Raw genomic sequence first — 16,697 nt, 5'->3', positions numbered from 1 at the left:
TCGGATCCATGGTATGCTCGTCCTGTGTTATGTGGTAGATCACAATTGTCCCTGGTGGCTATGTATGCAGGAAATGTGTCCAACTGCAGCTATTGGCTAACCTTATTTCAGAGATGGAGCTGAGGATGGATTCGCTGTGGAGCATCCGCGATGCTGAGCAGATCATGGATAGCACATTCAGTGAGGTGGTCACACTGTAGCTGAGGATTGAACAGGCAGAGAGTGAATGGGTGACCACCAGGCAAGTAGAGGAAGGCAGGTAGTGCAGGAGTCTCCTGTGGTCATCCCCCTTTCTAACAGATACACCATTTGAATACTGTTGTGGGGCGGGGGATGATGTACAGAGGAAAATTGTGGCAGCCAACTTAATGGCCCCATGGGTGGATCAGCTGCACAAGAGTTGAGGGGGAAGAATTGCAGGGCTATAGTGGTAGTGTATTCAATTGTTAGGGGGACAGATAGACGCTACTGTGGCCGTCAACGTGCTCTAGGATGGTGTGTTGCCTCCCTGGTGCTGGGTCTGGGATGTCACTGATCAGCTGTAGGGCATCCTGAAGGGATGAGGGTGATAAGGCAGAGGTTTTGGTACATGTTCATACCATGAGGGATAGAAAGAGAGATGAGGTCTTGCACCAGGAAATCAGAGACCTAGGCTGCCAGACTAAAAAGCAGGACCTCTCGGTTTGTAATCTCTGGATTACTCCCAATGCCCACTCCCGTGCTAGTGAGTATAGAAAAAAGGAGAATAACACAGATGAATGTGTGGCTTCAGAGTTGGTGCAGTAGGGAGGGTTTTAGATTCCTGAACCACTGGGAGTGTTTCTGGGGAAGGGGGGACCTGTACAAGCTCTACATCTGTACCCAGAGCGGGACTAACATCCTTGCTAGTAAGTTTCCTAGTGCTGTTGGGAGAGTTAAACTAATTCAGCAGGCTGAAGGGATGCCAACTGTTATCAGAATAGGGACACAGTGTATCACAGAAAAACAATCCAGGCAGAGGGAATACAGTGGTAGTAAGTTTCAGGAGAGTAAGACCAGGCTGGATATCCTCTACTTTAATGCCCGGAGTATTACAGGTAAAACGGATGAGTTAAATGCGAGGGTTGACACGTGGAATTATGATGTGGTAGCCATGACGGAGACATGGTTGAGGGAGGGGCAGGTTGGCAGCTTAACATCCCAGGATACAGAAGCTTCAGGAGGGACAGGGGAAGGGGCAAAAGAGGGGGAGGCATTGCACTTACAAGGATCTTGGGGGTGGCGTTAAATGAAGCTTTGTGGGTAGAGTTTATGAATAAAAAAGGGACTAGGTGCTTATTATAGACACCCGATGGTGAGCGGGAAATTGAGGAGCAAATATGCGCGCAGTTTGCAGAAGTGTGTAAAAATAAGAATAGGGTAATTATAGTGGGTGATTTCACTTTCCCAAAATTAACTGGGATAGTCACTGTGTTAAGCGCTTAGATGGAGCAGAGTTCATAAATGTATATGACAACTTTTTAGCTCAACATGTGGAGGGTCCAACAAGGGATGGTGCAGTGCTGGACCTAATCCTGGGGAATTAAGTCAGACAGATGGTTGATGTGTTGGTGGGGGAGCATTTTAGTGATAGCGACCACAACATGGTGCAATTTAAGTTTGTTATGGACAAAGAAATAGACAAATTGCAGAAAGGGTCTTGGATTAGGGAAGATTTAGTAAATAAGGCAGGACCTGGCCAGGGTAGATTGGAACAAAGTTACTGGTGGGGAGACCTACAGAAGAGCAGTGGGGGTGTTCAAAGAGGAAATGGGAGGGTACAGGCCCAACATCAGAGAACCATGGATGAGATATTCAGGATACAATGAGAAGAAAGAGAGAGGCTTTTAATAAGTACAAGGGCAGCAATCAACAGAGGCATTGATGGAGGACAGAAAGTGCAGGATAGAGCTTCAGACAGCAATCAGGAGAGCAAAGAGAGGACCTGAGAAATCTCTAGCTGGTAAAAGTAGGAATATCCCAAGGTATCTATAAGTATATCAATGGATAGAGGATAACTAGGGAAGAAATAGGGCCCATTAGGGACCAAGGGAGGATCTGTGGGTGGATCCAGAGGACATGGTAGGGTGTAAATGAATATTTCATCTCTGCCTTCACCCAAGAGAATGAGGAGGCAGATATGGAACTTGGGGAGAGAGACTTGAGGTTATTGAGCAAGTTTTTCATAGGGAGGGACAAGGTACTGGAGGTGTTGGCAGGCTTAAAAATGGAGAATCTCTAGGTCCGGATAAATTGGTCCCAGGTTGCTGTGGGAGGCGAGGGAGGGAGGGATTGCAGGGGCCCTGATCCAAATTTTTAATTCTTTCTGGCCATGGGAGAGTGCCAGAGGACTGGAACCACAAATGTGGTTCCCACTATTTAAGAAAGACTGTTGGGATAAGCCAGTGAACTACAGGCCAGTGAGTCTCATGTCAGTGGTGGGGAAACTAATGGAGAAAAATTCTGAAGGAGAGAATCTATCTCCACTTGGAGAGGCAAGGTTTGATTAGTCAGCATGGCTTTGTCAGGGGAAGGGTCGTGCCTAACAAATTTGATTGAATTCTTTTGAGCACGTGATTAAGTGTGTAGATGAGGGTAGTGCCAGTTGATGTAGTTTACATGGATTTCAGCAAAAGCATTTGACAAGGTCCCACACGGGAGACTTATTAAGAAGGTAAATGCACATGGGATACAGGGGAACTTGATAAAGTGGATTCAGAGCTGACTGAGCTTTAGGAAATTGAGGGTGATGACAGATGGCTGCTTTAGTGACTGGGAACCAGTGTCCAGTAGTGTATCACAGGAATATGTGCTGGGTATCCTATTATTTATCATTTATATAAATGACTTAGATGACTCTGTGGGGGGTAGAATCTGTAAGTTTGTGGATGACACAAAGATTGACCGGGGTGGTTAACAGTGAGGGTGAGAGTCTTGGGTTACAGGAAGATATAGGTCAGACGGTCAAATTGGCAGAAAGTGGCAGATGGAATTTAATTCTGAAAAGTGTGAGGTGTTAACACTTTGGAAGGAGCAATTTAACAAGGAAATATAAAATGAATGGTACCACACTGGGATATCCTGGGGAACAAGGGACCTTGGTGTGTTGTAAATAGTTCTCTGAAGGCAGAAGGGCAGGTTAATAAGGTGGTGAAAAAAGGTACCTTGTCTTATCAATCGAGGCATACATTACAAAAGCAGGGAAGTCATGTTGAAGTTATATAGAACATTGGTGAGGCCACAGCTGGAGTACTGTGTGCAATTCTGGTCACCACATTATAGGAAAGATGTGATGCGATGGAGTGGGTGCAGTGGCGTTTCATGAGGATGTTGTCTGGGATGGAACATTTATGTTGTGAAGAGAGGTCGGACTGGCTTTGATTGTTTTCATTGGAGCAGAGAAGACTGAGGGACGACCTGATCGAGGGTGTACAAAGATTATGAGGGGCATGCACAGGGTGGATAGGGAACAGCTGTTCCCTTAGTTGAAGGGTTGGTTACGAGGGGAACACAGTTCAAGCTGATGGGCGGAATGTTCAGGGGGGGATTTGAGGATAAAGATTTACCCAGAGGGTGGTGACGGTCTGCAACACACTGCCTGGGAGGGTGGTAGAGGAGGGCTGCTTTGCATTCTTTAAAACATACCCTGGATGAGCATTTGCATGTCTTAACATTCAAGGCTATTGGCCTGTGTGGAGTTTGCACATTGCTGCCTCACTGCACCAAGGTCCCAGGTTCGATCCCAGCTCTGGGTCACTGACCGTGTGGAGTTTGCACATTCTCCTCATGTTGCATGGGTTTCACCCCCACAACCCAAAAGATGAGCAGGCTAGGTGGATTGGCCACACTAAAATTGACCCTTGATTGGAAAAATGAATTGGGTACTCTAACTGTATAAAAATTAAAAAATTAAAAAATTGAAACTATTGGCCAAGTGCTGGCAAATGGGATTAGGATTGGCAGATCAGGTGCCTTTCATGCTGGCGATACCAGACTCGATGGGCCGAAGGGACTTTTCTACACTGTATTTTTCTGTAATTCTGTGATCAAAAGCTCAGTCAAGGTAGGTAAAAAAAAAATTGCCTTTAAACAAATCCATGCTGACTACCCTTAATTAATCTGCACTTAATTATTCAAGTGACAGTTAATTTTGCCCTGGATTATTGTCTCTAAATGCTTTCCCATCGCTGAGATTAAATTGACTGGATCTGTACGAACTGATCCTAGACCCTTTCAAACATTTACAGTCTCTGGCACCATTCCATCTCGAAGGAAGCGTGGAAGATTGCAACCAGCACCTCTGCAATTTCCACACTCCTTCCCTCAGCATCTGCAGATGTATCGCAGACAGTTCTGATGATTACCAATTTTGAGTACAGCCAGTTTCCTAATATCTCCTCTTGATCAATCTTTAGTCCATCCGTTTTATCAGCTACCTGGCCATTTATATATACGTAGTAGCCGACAGAAGAATTTATTTGATTAATGCAGAGCCTTTAACATAAAGAAGTCCCTAAGAACTTTAAAGATGGATGCTGAGGCAAGAGTTAACATCACCGAAGCTAAACAAAATAACCTTGCAGTCTGTGCTCGCGCCTGGTGCCAGCGGGCACACCCATCACCTTCATTGTGCTCCAATTAATCAATTTTCAAAATCTTTTGCCTCATCTTCAAACTGCTTCGCTCCACCCTCCCAGGCCAATGTACACGAGCCACAACTCAGCCTGCATACGATTGATCTGAATGTGGACTAGTTCCACATTCTTCACACGCTACTCTTTAATGGAGGTTGCTAACGACTATTCTGCAACTCTGATGCAATTCTGTCCCCAAACCGCTTGCCTTGCCTTTCCATTTCCCCAAATCTCCTGAAGTTCCGTCTCTTCAACTAAGCCTTCATTTCTCCCACTATTTTCTTTCATGATCAGCCTCCACGCAACCTCCAAGGCGCTTTGAACTGTTGTGTGAGGAGCACTTATCAAATTAAGATGCTTTATGAGACCTCTGAAAAAGTGATACTCTATATCGCAGCGCGCTACATTATATCTTTCAGCGGTGGCTGCGTGCATGGTTACTTCACTGTAAAGTAATTGAATTTGTATCCATGGTAGTGATGGAACAGAAGTGGGGTTACCCACAGCATGTTCAGCCTAAAACTTAACCAACTTAAACATTACAGATAGCCTTCCTGGACAATGGCTGTGCCTGAAACATTAGCCAATCTTTGAGCTGCAGAATTTGCTGACTGATCTGTACGTTTCCAGCAGCTCTGCTAACTGCTGCCAAATCTGCAGGATGTTTGTTTTCAAATTCAAAAATATCCAAACAGGCAATTGCATTTGCACTCTAGCGCTGTGATTGGATGTGCAAATATAATTGTTCCAAGCATGGATTCTGGGTTCAAATAACACTGCCAGGCGTGCTGGGTGGGGGTGAGGGCGTTTCTTTTTTAAAAAACCGGATTTCCACCCACCCCCCAAAATCCAGCAATTCAAATAGAAAGAGATTGAGCTCCCTTCCAGACTGACAGGCTGGCCAGCCAATGGCCGAACCGCTCTCCCCTAGGGACTCAAGACCCCTGCAGCAGCCAGCCACGCCCATTGTCCGCTGGCCAATCGGAGGACTGGTCCGGGCCAAGTGAGGCGGGGCTGAAGCAGCGTTCCACCACTCGGGAGCCGGGGGCGGGGCCTGTCTTGCATCTAATTAGCATTGCATTAGCATCTGATTAGTAAGGTGTTTAGAAATTGAACTGCGCTGCCTTGGGAGTTGAAACTTGTAACCGCGGCGGCAACGTTCGAGCTCCGGGTGGTGCGTTTATTTCTGGAAGCCGATCCACTTTAAATTTTGCAACCATGGCTCCTAAAAAGGCGGTAAGTTGGGCGGCCTGCCCCGGGGGGTGCAATTTGCTAACATTTTAAATCTGGAAATGTGGAGCGTGGCATTTTCTCTTTGCAAAGGAGTAAATAGAAATGCGCCGCACGTTCTTTGTGTTCCCGTTTTCGAATTTGCCCCTTTTAATTTTTTTGCAAAAAATTTAAAGGAAATTTTTTTTCGGGTAGGCTTCTTTTTATATTAAAAAGATAACGAAACTGAACGCGCGTGAGCTTAGTTAAATTGCAGCGCGATTTTCCAGTCAGTCCTCTGCTGTCCTTCTCCCCTCCATGATGGTTGTAACAAATGGGTCTTTCTTCACTCAATATTTCCCATGTTGAACCTGTTTTTTTAAAATGCTTCCAGGTGGCTTTGTTCACCCCCCCCCCCCCCCCCCCATGTGCATGCAATGAATCACATTAAAGGATAAAAATTCGCTGTGTGGATGTTTGAAAGGGACATTGATTGTGTGGAGTCCTTTTTTTTTCAATTATTTTGTCGAAGGCTAAAGCCATGTTGAAACTAATCTCCGCCTGTGGGGTTTTAGCGGAGCCCGTATGTACCTGTCACTCATTCAGTCCCACCACTGCATGCGTGCTCGCCCCCCCCTCTCCCGGGGGGGGTGGGGGGCGGCTGCGTGCTCGCTCCCGGGCTTCCGCCTCGCGGGCGCGAGCATTAGTGCTGCCCGGTGAACGCGCGAGGCGAGAACGGGCATCACATTGGGGGGGGGGGGGGGGGTGGGATTGAGAGGGTTCTAATTGGAAAAAGAGGTGAGCAGCGACGAGAAAGGGAGCGGATGGCGTCAGGAGGAATTTAGCCACCCGGGAGGGGGGGGGCGGCTGGCTCAAGGAGGGAGCCCGCTGATATAGAGGCTTGAAATAATTAAGGACCAGGATAGTGAGAGAGTGAAGTGAGAATAAAGGGCCTTCGTTAAAATTGTCCTGCATGAGGGATCGGGGTTTGAAAGACAAACTTATCTGGAAGGGTGTGATTATTAAAAAGACTTGCTGACTTGAATGGGTTTCCATCCAGAAGAATGGAATGAGAGCAAGAGTTAGGATAACAGCAAGCATTAAAGGGATTCTCTAAAGGGAATAAGCGACCTGTTTAAGGATTATGAAGTGCGAATTAATCTCTTGATCTTGACTTCATACGAATCCTACAGTGCAGAAGAAGGCCATTCAGCCCCTTGAATCTGCACCGATCCTCCAAAGAGCACCCGACTAGGCCTGCACCATCCCTGTAACCCCACCTAACCTGCACTTCTTTGGACTGTGGGAGGGAAACTAAAGCCACCGGAGGAAACCCACACAGATGTGGGGTGGGGGGTTGGAAATGCTGCAAACTCCATACAGTCGCCCATGGTTGGACTTGTACCTGGGACCCTGGTGCTGTGACGGCAGTCGTGCTAACCACTGCTGACCCTGAGGGAGCAGTGGCTTAGTGACTTTCTTTTCCTCAAAGCACAGTCGTTTTGCATATTTGAGTTATGTATGAGTCATCAGTTTGTCCACACTTTAGTTCTAATGTCTGGGTGGTGATGTTTGAAAGAAAACAGCTAGTGTGTTCTCAAATTTAACATCTGCAATGTTGTCCTTCCAGACCCAAGTGAAGGCGACCAAAAATCTGATAAAGTGGCTAAGCCGGTGAGAATTTTATTGGATTTTTCTTCCAGATGTCTAGTTTTTCACTTGAATAATATGTTCTCATAACGGTTTTGTTTATGGTCTAACTTAATAGTTATGTGACCCTTCAAAGAATGTTTAATTGCAGCGATGCATTATCGTGTAACCGTTCAATGCACCTAGGAAATAAACAATATCCTCTTCCTCGTGTGTTCGATGCAGCTCCGAAGATCTGTAGATTGGAAAATGTAAGTAGATTTACAGTATGTAAATGAGCTGATAATGGTTGCTCACTTCAATGCCAATGCAGGTGGCTATCCCAATTACATTATGTCTTAATTTAGTGACCAGTTACTCCACATTTAGCTATCCAACAGTAGCCTCTTGAGCATCATAAACCAAGTTAATTTTGTTTTGTCAATGTCAAGTGGTAAATTACATTCATGATTCATCCAGTGAAACCACTCTGCATTTAAAAGAAAGAGGCTGCTGATTTTAATTTGAGTACCTGGAGGTTGATGAGGAACTTCGCCCAGCCACAGCATATCTGGGTAACATTGCAGGTCGCAGTCCTGTTATTTCACCAATTGGGTGCTGGTCGCTGAGAATCCCTGGTACAAATGATCTTCTCCTGTCTGTGTATACTTGCAGATTGTGATGAGTTGTATTCTGTTGTCGTTGGCTGTCCCTCAATTCGAGGCTGGCATCCACTCGGTCACGAGTTTCTGCCATTGGTCTTGATCTAACTCAACATGCGGATCTTGCCCACAAATCTTTGGGTCTGAGGGTCAGGATGTCTCACAAGGTAGTGATCCAGAGTGCAGGGTTTGCTTGCTTCTCTCCTGCCTCATCAGTAAGACACTGGAACTCTGTCATTGTCACTTAAAACAAGTTGGTAACCAACTCCTCCAGTTAACATAAATGCTGCCTTGCTTTAGAGCATTTTTGCTTTGTCCGTTCCTGAAATGTTGGCCATTTGAGTTCAGAAAACAGACCCTGGCAGGGGATCTTGGACCCATCTGGACACAGTGGCCAGCCAGTCCAACATGGTGATTATTTCTTTTGGGAGTTTTGCCCGAATGATGCTTGCGGCGCTGCTTGATGACAGGTACACCTAGACATTGGTTTGGTCCTCCCATGGAATCCAGAGATGGTCAGGGCTACGGCTCTCAGGGTGATGGCACAATTTTGCTAGCATGACACCACTGCATAGTCCAGGGTCTTCTCTCGCACAGGAGTGTCTGATTGTAAAACTACATAAAACACCCTCTATTTCATGGGTTATGGGACATTCCTGGCTAGATGTATTTTTATTGCCAAATTCTTAGGTTGCCCTCTTGAGAGGTGGGTAGTGGTGAGCTGCCGCCACTGCCATGCCATGTGGTGTAAAGTACACTCCCAAATGCTACTTGGGGAAGGGAGTATCCACAGTAACGATGGATGACTAACTGCTCTGGACACTCAGGACTTCCTCTATGACAGTGTCGGAACTCTATTGCTTGTCAAACATTTGCTTAGTTTAGAGCTAGTGTGACTCATCTTAGATCTGATTGTCCACAGAGGCCTTTTGCGAGGGTGGCAATGCCAAGTATGCTCTCTAGTTTCCAGAATCTTGCCTTCAGCGCATGTAGAAGGTGGACATTTGGCTAAACCAGGTGTGGGTTCATTTGCTTGGGCAACATTCAAGAACCAGCCAGGTTTCTTGTATGCAGAAATGGAGAAGTGACTTGTAAATCTGGTGCAGAATGGACAGCAACACTGCAGCCACAGATTTGCTTAATAATGCAGTTTATACTGCTGCAATTTCTCCACATCCACTGCATATATATTTTGATTGTCTGCTTTGCTGTTCTGTGTGTCCAATCACATTATTCTTAGTCCCCTTTTATTGGCCATTTCATATTTTCCCACCTGTTCTTGTGCTTCAATCCACTTGCCATTATTTATCTATGCTGGTGTCTTACCCTAACACCAAGTGTCTCAAGAAATGGACCACCTGCCACCAGCTTCTATATAATCTACGTCCATGTTGTCCTGCCTGCTTCAAATGCCTCTGCAATTGTCCGAGATGGGTGTGCGGGTGGTTATCATTATTTCTTTACCCATTTATAAAACCTCAAACAATGTTGGCCTTTTTTTATATAGCCTTCATCGACCTGCACTTTGTTTTTAAATCCCTAGTGTTTTATGCTTATCAATACTCGAGTGTAATCATTGAGTACAAACTACTGTATTTGAATATTTTTCTATGTTGCTAAATTTTGTCTCTCAGTATGTAAAAGGGCTGTTTGGTTTAGGCAACTGGGGTAAAAGGACTATGGGAACAAAGGCTCCCCTTTCAGAGTTAATGCAACTGTAGAAATAAAAGCATTTAACAGCTTATTGTCACGAATGGCTTGATTAAACTTATTAATGCCAAAAGTTGGGCTAACTCTTGATCAGAGAATTCCCCTAAATTTACTGAGTACATCAAACTATTGCTTTGTATCATAGTTTAAGTTACATTTGTAATGATTTGAAACTTCTGTTGCAGAATGCTGCTGCTGCTGCCGCTGCTGCTACTGCCAAGGAAGATTCCAAACCACAGAAGCGTGCTAGGGTGAGAATCTATATTGTTTAAAAGCTGTAATGCTTTAATATCCGGTTACCAATTAATACAATTAATATTTTTTTACAAAGTCCTATCTCCCCCCCCCCCCCCCCCTCTTCTCTGTCTTCTCTTCTCCTTCTCTTCTCTTTTCTCTTCCTCCTCTTTTCGCTCTCGCTCTCTCTCTCTCTCCTGATAATGCATTGATGTATTGTTGAGCCTGCCCTGCCATTCAATAAGATTATCGCTGATCTGACCATGCCTTAGCAGTCTGTGCTTAACACATCCATATGGAACGGGAGGGAGTAGGCCATTCAGCCCTTGAGCCTGACCTGCCATTCAATAAGGCCATGGCTGATCTTATTGTGCCTTAGTGCCACTATCCTGACTACCTTTTAGATTGTGTACTAACAAGAGAATTCCTGACCCTGTCTCTCCCACTCTGTGAAAATAATTATCTCTGCCTTAAATTGGAGGGAGGTTCCTTATTTTTAAATCTGTATTGAGTTTGAAATTTCCGCTTCCAACTTTGTACGGTAAAAGGGTCACGTGCTGGTGGTACAATTGGTCACCTAAACCCTTAACTGTAAATGTTGTACTTTTTTGGTATTGCAATCTGACATTCAACATGCCAGTGAAGGCTTCCCTCCACATTACTATTGTCAGTGAAGAGTTTGAAGCATACCGAAAGCAACACATCCTCTCTGAAGTGACATGAGGATGGATGGTCCTGGTTCAATCTTTTCATCGTTTTCAGTGCAGAATAACACTGTTTTGGGGTTGACATTGTCTTGATGCTGAGAACTTATAAACTTCTACATAAACGTCAAATGGTCCATGCTGACTCCCATTGCTATGTAATGTGGAAAATTAATTGGTAGTGCCTCCTAAAGAGTTAAAGCTTTGGAAAAATAGTGTATCCGTTTTAAATCTCAAAAGCATTTTTGAAAGAAGCAAAGTCTAGGTGGGACTTTTTGTTTGTTTAAGGTGATTCTTTGGTGTCTAAAATGTATGCTCGTTTCCCCATTAATTCTAAAAGAGTAGAGTTGGAGGTTCCAAGTGCAGAAGTCTTTCCCAGTGGGAGAACAAGTTGATCAAGATGATTTGTTTTTAAAATAGATGTTAGATTTTCTAAAATGGGGGTATTGAGTATAAGAGAAATTCTGTTGCCATTGGGACCAGTAACTTTGTACCGTATATGTAGAATTTCCCCTTTTTTTTTCTCCAAGGGCAAGTTTTTAAAAATAAATAAATTTAGAGTACCCATTTTTTTCCCAATAAGGGGCAATTTAGCGTGGCCAATCCACCTAACCTGCACATCTTTGGGTTGTGGGGGTGAAACCCATGCAGACATGGGTAGAATGTGCAAACTCCACATGGACAGTGACCCGGGCTGGGATTCGAACCCGGGTCCTCAGCACTGTAGTCCCAGTGCTAACCACTGTGCCACGTGCAGCCCCCTCAAGGGCAAGTTTTTAAAGTTCACGAGTGCTTCTGGATCTTTCTATTTCCTTTTTTGTGTAGTACAACCCTGCAAGTCTTAAGGCCTTTGGACAGACAACCCCTATTGGTTTTCACTTGTGTAAATAAACTGCTTGTATTTTGACTCCTTGTAGCAAAGGGACTCTGAGCATCTTTCCATGGCTAGGATGTACTTCCTATATATGCTGGCCAGAATTTTACTTTGGTTACCCTCTATCAAAGTACAATGCTCTTGAGGTTTAATATGCACACTGTGATTTTATAATTCTTCTCCATCCATTATGCAAGCAAAATCCTACGTTTTTTTCCTACTGCCATGTATTGTGCAGAAGGAACCTGTGAACAGTGCCCTCTGTGTGGTATCCTTTTTTTTTGATAAATTTAGAGTACGGTACCCAATTGACTTTTTCCCCAATTAAGGGGCAATCCACCTACCCTGCACATCTTTTGGGTTGTGGGAGGTGAAACCCATGCAAACACGCTGAGAATGTGTAAACTCCACATGGACAGTGATTCAGAGCTGGGATCGAACCTGGGACCTCGGCACCGTGAGGCAGCAATGCTAACTACTGTGCCACCATGCTGCCCCTTCTTGTGTGGTATCCTAACTGAATTTAGTTGATTGTTTGAAGATTTATTCCGTTGGCATCGTCATTTTGCACTTCAGGAGCAGTATGTTGTGTAATATATCTATCTTGTAAACCATGAGAGTGTTCACTAAATTTACTGCAATGTACAAGCTATTGCATTTGAACTGTTGGAAGCATCAGGAACCACCCTCACCAGGAATAATATGAGATTTGATGTCCATAGCTTAACAGATTCTCTGTACAGTGAAATTCTTGATGAACTGTGCAATGTTTCTTAGCCATGTTATTTGGAAAAGCAAACTTTTGGGACCATTTGATCTTTTCAATTTATAGAAGCTTTCACCGAAACCCAAGAAACAAGCCAAAGGAAAGGAGAAGAAAATAGCAAAGGAAGACGATGCACCTGCTCAAAATGGTGAAACAAAAGCTGATGAGGTACAATTTGAATGCAATGTGCACTCAAGCTACGTTTCTTTCTTTTAAAAAGTTCAAATTAAGAGCAGATAGTGTTTAACTAATTTGATTTAATTTTTAATTTTTCAATGTGGTAACGGAGGGCTAATTAGTAGTTAATGTGGTCGACATGAACTTCCAAAAGTAGTGATGAATGATTATGGTTTATATAATGGGGTTCCCCAGGGATCGCTATTAGGACCACTGCTTTTCTTGATCTATATTAATAACACAGCTTAGATGTGTGGGCACAATTTCAGTTTCCAGATGATGACTAAATTGGGGAAGCATTGTGAACTGTGAAGAGGTAGTGGTAGACTTCAACTGGTCCTGGCCAGGCTGGTGGAATTGGCAGACATATGGCAGATGAAGATAAAGGGTTTAGGCACAGAGGAACATGAAGGTGCATAAATCATTGAAATGGTAAGACAGGTTGAGGAAGCAGTTAATAAGGCTTATGGGATCCTGGCCTTTAAGTAGGGGCTTAACAATACAAAAGCAGGGACATTATGGTGAACCTTTCGGTTGAGGCTGAGTCATGTTTTATGGACCAAATTCTGGGCACGGCATTTTGGGATGTGAGGACATTGGGGATGTATCCATTGCATCGGTAGATGGTGAAGCTAGGACTGTTCTCCTGAGGGAAACATTGTTGCACAGCAAGTGGGTTGGATCTGGAAAGCACTGCCTGAGTTGCTGTGGGGGCAGGTTCACTTGCGGCTTTCAAAAAGGAAACTGCATGATTGAAGAAAAGAATTGCAGGGCTATTTGGGGGGGGGGGGGGGGATACAGTATGGGTGTGGGTCTGGTGAGATGCTCTCTCTCTATATATGATGGGCTGATTAGTCTCCTTTTGTGTAGTCACAGTCTTGCGATGCTATAAAATCTAAATGATTTCTTCAGGTTTATCTTTTTGCTAACACTTGCAGATCCATGTCTCTCGACCCTCTGTTAGTGTCACTTCAGCTAGAGCTACCCCACCCCACTTACTGTCGGTGAAAGGACAGTTTGAGACCGTGGCAGTTAAGGGTATGAAAGTCTGCAGTGTATGTGCAATGGTGTGCTGTAGTTGGCTGTTTTTTTAAAAACTAGATGATGCTCCTTCAGGTTGGTAAAATTTGAGTGCAGTGTTTCTGCCTGGCATTGGACTGGCTTAATGGATGTGCGTGTCTGTGTGCAATTGTAATAACTATGTATCGGATAATGAATATTGCCCTGAAGGTAGGAGGCCAATATGCTAATATTGTTGCGATAAACTTTCAATCCTGATTTCTGTTCCATCTTTGGATGGTTCCTTTCGCTACAAGGCCTTGAGTGGCTTGTGTGTTGCTACCAAAGGTGATGCTATTTCTAACATTTGGGTGTAAACTAACCTGGCAGAAAAGTTCTCATTCAGAAAGGTGACTTTATAAGCTGAGCATAACTAAAATTTAATTTTGTTGAACAATTCATTCCTGTTTTTTTTTTAAAGCTAGAAAATTCAAACAGCTAAAGAAAATCTGGCTTGGAAACCTTGTCTGCAATGATCACCCAGTGTCTGTCCATACAAATCTGAGAATCCTGCATTTACAGTTTGCCTCACTGTATCAAATTGACTTGTTTGTATAAGATGATGTGCATCTTTTTCACCTTATTTATTGTGATATTAATTTAAATAAATGCCTGTCCTGAATTTTCAAAGTAGCCTTGATGTCTGTGACACAATAAGAGACCACATGTGCATTCACACAGTTGTTCTGTGGAGTGGGGGCAGGTGAGTTCTGCTCCTGAGCTGAGTAGATTGAATAGTCCAGCATGAGCAGCATCTTGCACTTGCTGATGGTCAGTTAAAAGAGCATTGAATATACCATTTAAAAAAATATAAATATTAGAGTACCCAGTTATATATTTTTTTGCAATTTAGCATGGCCAATTCACTTACCCTGCACAATTTTGGGGTTGTGGGGGTGAGAACCAGGCAGACACGAGGAGACTGTGCAAACTCCACATGGGCTGGGATCAGACCCGGGCCCTTGGCCCTGTGATGCAGCAGTGCTAACCACTGTGCCACCCCTTGAATATACCATTTTCAAACCCTTTTTGAAGTGGTGTGTATTCTTTGAATCAGCTCAGTGGATATTACTCACTTAGTGAAAGGTCATTTTGCTGACTGGAAATTTGAAAGTAAAAACAAAACCATGACAGACATCAGTAAACTGATTGAATTTTTATAATTGTCTAATTTAAGCTATCTTTTTTTCTAGGAACAGAAAACTGAATCTGCAAGCGATCAGAATGACTGAAGATCTGCCATTGTCTTCAGTTGATTTTTATGTACCACTTGTAGAATTGAAAATATTTTTATCAAGTATTTTGTAAATGCAAATATTTTTAGGATTAGTACACTTATGCTGAAATACATGAGGAAGCCTGCACATCAGGAAATTGGGATATTTGTAACTTACTGTGCAAAAAAACAAACAATGATTTGCAATTGGAAAGATTTTACATTGTTTTCTCTTGATAACTTGGACATTTGTTTCATGGGCTTTTAAGCTTGAGAATGTTGGCTTTACTGCTTAACGTGATTGCAATTCTACATTTCAATCTTAGTTTCATTTTTTAATGTTTTTGTATGGCAATAATAAATCAGTGGTGAATTGTGCTAAAAGTTGACATGGGTGAGTGACAATGTGACCACCTGCTTGGTTTGTGTTGTCCGCTTTGTAATAAACAGTTCTCCTGTTTATTATAGAATATTTGTTTCACAAAACAAAGTTGTCTGGATACCTTTTTTTGTTGGAAAATTGACATCTAAAGATGATGAAAGTACACATTATTACCTTTTCCGCTACTAAATCGGTAATGATATGAACATGTTTAAAGAGGGTGATATAGTCTCGGGGTGTTTAGTTCTGTTTTCTCCCTGACCAAATAATATCCATGGATATGTTCAATTGTACTGACGGATTGTCAAAGTAATACTTCCAAATATAATCCAGGTCAGCCACCCCAACAACTGACCCTGATCAGGAGTGCAATTGAAATAGTTAGTTTGGAGGTGACCAATGTCGTGAAGGTATCAGGCTGCGGGATCTTGTAAGTTCTGATCATAAAGTAGCATTGGAACCAGTTAAACACCAAAGCAATCATATCTGCAGATTCTAATACTTCATGTTTATATCCAGTTAATAATGGAATGTTGATGCCATGCATAGTCAGGAACATATAAATCTGCAGATTAGAATTTCTGTCCTTTTTGGGTGAAAAGATCCACGCTAGTTAAGTAGAGAAAACCAAACCATTCTTTTGTCACGCCATTAAAGTTTTAGCAAATCTTCTGAGGTTTTGTACAACATGATATTTGGCTTCGTCGGTGCATGAAAGGTGAGCAAAATGAAATTTTTCCCAAAGATCAGATGTACTGAAGATTCTGAAAATATAAAAGAACAGGAAATGCTGGTGATACTCAGCAGGTCTGGCAGCAATTGTGGCGATGGAAGCTTTCTCTCCACAGATGCTGCCAGACCAGCTGATTAAAGGGTCATGTGTTTGTGAGCTACATGTTGATCATTGCTATTATATGTATTGCACTTGCGGCAATACTTTTTTTTTGTTTCAGGAAATGTGTTTTCATTCCCTTTTCTTTAATGGACCGAAAGTTCGAGCTCTAGCAAAATTGTTTGTCATTAGCAGTCCACAAATTAAATAAATACTACACCTGAATGTCAATGTAGAAGGGACACTCGTTTCCATTTGAGAAAATATTAGGTTAAAATCAATTTGCGATGCCATTGAGTATGTTTCACTTTTATTCAAGTTCAACCAACCACTATTAGTCTGGTTCACTGAAATAACTTCTGCAAATTTTGTGCTGAATTGGGCCATATCTTACTAGACATCTTGCTAATCCATTGACTGCTGGCCCATTGATACTGGCTTATTTCAGCAAATGCTTGCTTTTTTTCCTAGTGACGTGCTGCCATGACATCTTTTCCATTTTGTGGCAAAATATTTCTCTGATCGATACCTGAGATCCTGGCTCAATTAAATATTGACTTCAGCTGTGGGAGCTTGAGAAGCCAGTGTTTA

At 43.2% G+C, this 16,697-nt stretch overlaps 1 long non-coding RNA gene across 1 annotated transcript; it reads left to right on the top strand.

Moving 5' to 3' along the window:
- Window positions 1–5,668: 5,668 nt before the first annotated feature.
- Window positions 5,669–15,382, top strand: LOC119967150. Its single transcript, XR_005460928.1, has 6 exons — window positions 5,669–5,888; window positions 7,492–7,535; window positions 7,737–7,762; window positions 10,048–10,113; window positions 12,507–12,608; window positions 14,870–15,382. It is a non-coding gene; the product is annotated as an uncharacterized LOC119967150 (long non-coding RNA).
- Window positions 15,383–16,697: the final 1,315 nt, after the last annotated feature.

The sequence above is a fragment of the Scyliorhinus canicula genome, chromosome 6 (assembly GCF_902713615.1).
Source record: "Scyliorhinus canicula chromosome 6, sScyCan1.1, whole genome shotgun sequence".
Taxonomy (NCBI): Eukaryota; Metazoa; Chordata; class Chondrichthyes; order Carcharhiniformes; family Scyliorhinidae; genus Scyliorhinus; species Scyliorhinus canicula.
The sequence above is the reverse complement of the archived record's forward strand: the minus strand, read 5'-3'. Positions and strand labels throughout refer to the sequence as shown.